Source organism: Octodon degus, unplaced genomic scaffold (genome assembly GCF_000260255.1).
Source record: "Octodon degus isolate 3935 unplaced genomic scaffold, OctDeg1.0 scaffold00013, whole genome shotgun sequence".
In the NCBI taxonomy this organism is placed as follows: domain Eukaryota; kingdom Metazoa; phylum Chordata; class Mammalia; order Rodentia; family Octodontidae; genus Octodon; species Octodon degus.
This window is the reverse complement of record NW_004524589.1, coordinates 19,568,964-19,574,304: the sequence shown is the minus strand read 5'-3', so window position 1 is coordinate 19,574,304 and position 5,341 is coordinate 19,568,964. Positions and strand designations below refer to the sequence as shown.

The 5,341-nt window shown below is 42.3% G+C and overlaps 1 pseudogene; it reads left to right on the top strand.

Annotated features, from left to right (window-relative positions):
* Nucleotides 1-3,828: 3,828 nt before the first annotated feature.
* Nucleotides 3,829-4,300, top strand: LOC101582644 (annotated as a pseudogene).
* The last annotated feature ends 1,041 nt before the right edge of the window (nt 4,301-5,341 follow it).

The following is a 5,341-nucleotide window of genomic DNA, read 5'->3' as shown; positions in this document are numbered from 1 at the left end:
GTTAGAGTTGAACCCTTTGTGTCTCTCTGGCAAGAAGTTCTGCTCCTGAATCAGCTGGGTGGGACTTGCCTCTAGCCTCTTTGCAGGGAGTTCTGCTGAAGGATTCCACGCTGGGCCTGCAGCCTGGGTCAAATGAGGATCCGCGGGCCCCAGGTCATCTCACTCACTTGCCAGGCCTGCACTCTGGGCCTATTCAGGATCCCGTGGCCTCAGTTGTCTCATTCACTCACCGGGCCTGTGCTCTGGGTCTGTTCAGGATCCCGCAGACCTGGTGATCTCACTCACTCGCCGGGCCTGCGCTCTGAGTCTGTTCAGGATTCGGAGGGCCCTGGGTCATCTCACTCACTTGCTGGGTCTGCGCTCTGGATTGGATCTATTCAGGATCCGGAGGGCCCCGGTCGTCTCACTCATTTGCTGGGCCTGCACTCCAGGTCTATTCAGGATCCTGCCGGCCTGGGTTTCCTCACTCACTTGCCTATATTTTATTTTTTAGCAACAAAATCCATTTGTTGATGTATTCTGAGGCAAAAAGTAAACCTATGTTTTTTACAACTTCAATCAATTTGAAAAAATTGTATACTTCGATCTTGGTCAGTTCTTTGGCAATTGCTTTACCAAAAGTCAAGTTGAAGCAAATGAGTATTTGCCTTTCTCTGAGCAGCAGGAGCAAGGTGACTTCAGTAGCTTTTGGAGACAGGAACAGAAAGCTGGATAGCTGTAAGCTGAATGAGAATGGATACAAATGAACTTCTTCTCTAAGAATTTGCCAGAAAACTGAGTATGATTATTGATAACCTAAGACCAAGAAGAAAATAGCAAAGCAGCAGCCAAACTCACTGCAAATGTTAAGGTTTGAAATTTTTCTTTCAAACAAAGAACTGGAAAAAGTTGAAGGATATAGTAGTAAATGGGAAATAACAGGTATATAATATTTTTACTTACTAAGACTTTTGTCTGTTTCGGTTCCATTCTTTAATTATATTTCCTTCAAGATGAAATGAAGTTATTACAATCATAAGATGATGTGCATTTAGACATGGGTAACATGTCAATTGAAGCTGTTAATTGTCAATGAAAAAAAAATCAGATCCTTTGACTTGAACAATGTTGGAATATAATTATTTTTAGATGAGCAGATGGAATATCTTTGGTCCTGAAGGCTTTTCTTCTGGTTTATGGCCACTTACTTGTAAGAAACATTTCTTAGATGACTGTATCCTGGGAGAAAAACAAATGATTATATCAATACCAAAATTATTAGGCAAAAGCATAAACACTTGGGGAATTCATATAGAAATTTGCAAGTTAAAAGGTTTAATCCTCAGTACTGAAAAAAATTATTTAATTAAAAAGAAATAAATAAAAGTCAGAAGAGAACATACCCATATAAGATTCTGCCATACACTGGAATCTGAGTGTGTTTGGGGAACTGGAGTTGGAGTAGTTTCTGAGAACTTTTAAAGCCATGAGCTTTGCAACATTCCCAGGATGACTCAGCATGGGAAACAGTCAGCAGAACCATGCACGGAGTTGTGCAAGTGGCAAAACAGGCCTGTGTCTGAGCTTCATGGGAGAAAATAGCGAATGTGGTAGACTTGCTATCTGAACAGGGGGAAACAAAAAGAATGTTAAAAAAGAAGAAGAGGGGAAAAGGTAATTCAACGAATAGAACTTTATTACAGTGAACTGCATAGTTGTACCAAACATTTTAGATATTTTAATGACATGAGCTGTTTTCATCAATTACCAAAGAAAAATATACGTGGGTATCTGAAACGAATCAATATGATCAAAATGTAAAATCATTTGTAAAATCAAGAGATTTGTAGTCACAAAACCTAAATTTGAAGCCCAGATCTACCACCCACTTGTTAAGGAGATATGCATACCAAAAATATAGATGATGGCATAATTCACTGGCTTCTTATTAAAGAGACATATACATTTAACCAGCACTCATTAAAACAGAGAATCAGAATACAACTAGCATCTCAGGAAGCTGCCTTGTCCTCTTGGCCTGAGTCTTCCAGTTTCTAGTACCACAAATATATGTTCCAGTTTCTAGTATCACAAATATAAGTTACAGGCATGTGCCACCACACTCAGTCTGAATAGCCAGAGCCAGGCAAATAGCTCAGGGGAATCGCTGTCTCAGTGAACTCTGGGGGCGGGGCCGGCATATGCCAGGGATCAAATGCTGGTCGTTGCACTCTGCCTAAGCAGGTGCTTTAGTCTGCTAAGCTATCCAGCTGGCCTAAGTAGCTTAACTCTTTTAGTTATTTACTTGTGGTGCTGATATTCAAACCCAGAGCATTATGTATACTAGAAATCCACTTTAGCACTGGATTACTCCTACAGCTCAGCCTTGACATCTTATAGAAATCTCAACCTCATCATCTGTCTGAATATCAAACATCTTAGGCATAACATGGAACAGGCATTTTCCATCAAGTATTGATACATTAAATTTCAAGTCTCTACAGAAAATGAAGAACTATATTGGAATATTCTGCTGAATTCATGCACCTACAATATTTAAATGACAATGGAATATCCTTCTCTGACAAAACTAAACAAAAAACGGGGATACAAATGGACAACTTTGTATCTTTATATTCAAAATAGTTAGGATAGATATACAGCTGCATTCTCTTAATTCAATGAGAGATTTGTTCTAATAATGTTTGTGGACAGGGTATCATGTCTGCATCTTGTACAATGAATAACCACTAAGACAACAATATGCAATGCATTAATTATTGAAACTGCTAGTAATCAGTTTTGAAACCATCTCATTGCTATTTGTTTCTCAATAAATTTTTTTTTAAAAAGAAATCTTTAGCAAGGACTATTTTTGCTTTTTGAAGTTCAAAAATCTTTTAGAATTGGATTATTCCTTTCCACAAAATAACTATGAAATTTTGTTTGGTATTACATTGAACTTGTGGTTTAATTTAGAATAACCAGCATTTTTAAAATATGAAGCCCATTGATTTTTGAATATGATGTATCTCTTTTATTTAAATCTTTTATTTTTATTGCTTAATTTTTGTAGTTTTTAATAAAATCATCTTGTGCGTCTTTCTCTAGGTTTATTTCTAGATATGTTATGAATTTTGTGAATGCTTCTGTATGTTGATCAAATGTTTTACTTCATTTTCATCTACATTCTTTTTTTTCTTCTGTATTTTAGGGGAGGGCCTACAGGGTGTTCAAGATCTCACTACTACATTGGACTCATGGTGATTTTCCTGTTTACAGCCACTCAAGTACTGGGATTACAGATGTGTACTACCATGCCCAGTCTGAATTGCTGTCTCAGCACACCCCAGAGGCAGGGTCAGCATGGCAGTTACAGGGATCGAACCCCTGTCCCCTGCACCTGCTTGCAGGCAGTTTAATCTGCTGAGATATTTGACTGGCCCTCCACATTCTTTATGTGTATTTTGATAATTTAAAATTGAGCCCAAAATCATTAGGCCCATCATTACGAACAAGCAGCATCTTCTTTCCTTCCTTTGTACACGTATTCATTGAATAATAATTACATGCCTCTTATACACCAAGAGCAGTACTAGATGTTAGGCACATAAAAACATGTTAGTTTTTACTCCAGAAAAGTTACCAACCAAGAGTGCACAACACAATAACGTATAAAGGATGATGAACTATAACAGAGAGTCACCAAATGCTACAGAAGTAATAGAGTATGACTACTACTAAACCAAAAATGATGCTGAGGGTTTATCAAGATTCACAGAAATCATACTGAAAAGTCATTGCAAAAATAATATAATCGCTTTTTTTTCACCATCTTCCACTTTGACTGCCGGCTGCCACCATGAAGGTCGAGCTGTGCAGCTTCAGCGGGTACAAGATCTACACGGGGCATGGGAGGCACTACACCAGGACCGACGGGAAGGTCTTCCAGTTTCTGAATACAAAATGCAAGCCTGCATTCCTTTCCAAGAGAAACCCTTGGCAAATAAACTGGACTGTCCTCTACAGAAGAAAACACAAAAAGGGACAGTCGGAAGAAGTTCAAAAGAAAAGAACACGACGAGCAGTCGAATTTCAGAGGGCCATCACTGACATAATGGCCAAGAGGAATCAGAAACCATAAGTTAGAAAGGCCCAAAGAGAACAAGCTATCAGGGCTGCCAAGGAAGCAAAAAAGGCTAAGCAAGCATCTAAAAAGACTGCCATGTCTGCTGCTGAGGCTCCCACAAAGGCAGCACCTGAGCAGAAGATTGTGAAGCCTGAGGAAGTTTCTGCTCCATGAGTTGGTGGAAAATGCTAAATTGGCAGATCAGATTTCCAAATAAAGATCTGTAATTCTAAAAAATATATAATAAGACTCAATCCTAGCCCAAGTCCGGTGAGTGTGTGGAGAGCTTCCTGCTACCCTGCGCAGGTGGGACCAGTCCCAGCCCAGGCGCAGCATGGGCCGGAATTTTTCCACCCCCTCGGGCTGCCCCCCACCACTCCGCAGTACCTCCCCCACCCCGCCCACCGAGTAGGAATTTCTGCCGAGTTCCAGGAACCTCCAGACCCAGTCCTAGCCCAGGTCTGGTGAGTGTGTGGAGAGCTTCCTGCTACCCTGCGCCAGCGGGACCAGTCCCAGCCCAGGCACAGTGTGGGCCAGACCCTCTTCCACCCCCTCGGGCCGCCCCCCACCACTGCGCAGTACCTCTCCCACCACTTCCACCAAGTAGGAATTTCTGCCAAGTTCCGGGAACCTCCAGACCCAGTCCTAGGCCAGGTCTGGTGAGTGTATGGGGAGCTTCCTGTTACCTTGCACCTGCAGGACCTGTCCCAGCCCAGGCTCAGCGTGGGCCGAACCCTCTCCCACCCCCTTGGGCCGTCCCCCACCACTCCGTAGCACCTCCCCACCCCACCTGACAAGTAGGAATTTTGTGGTGTTCCGGGAAACATCAGACCCAGTCTTAGCCCAGGTCCAGAGAGTGTGTGGGAGAGCGTCCTCTTCCCCCTACTTCACTTTGCCCCCTCGAGGGACAGCTCAGGCCTGGCATACATACCTGAGGTGTAACCCTGCAACTTCAATCCCTGTAGAGAGTGTAGAGGATAGATCCACCCAGATAGTCCAGGAGTAGAACATCTTGCCACAGGGGCACAACATATTCACCCTCAAGGGCAGCAGCGGAAAGGATTGAGCACAGCAGCCAGACCCAAGCCAGACACAGTTGTATAAGTCCAAACTTTGTAGAGCTGCACCTGAACTTCAGTACGTGCAAAGGTTATAACTACAGCAAAGATCTACAACAAAGGTCAGAAGACAGTGCTACACAAAATGACGAGAAGGAACAAAATGCAACCTCAG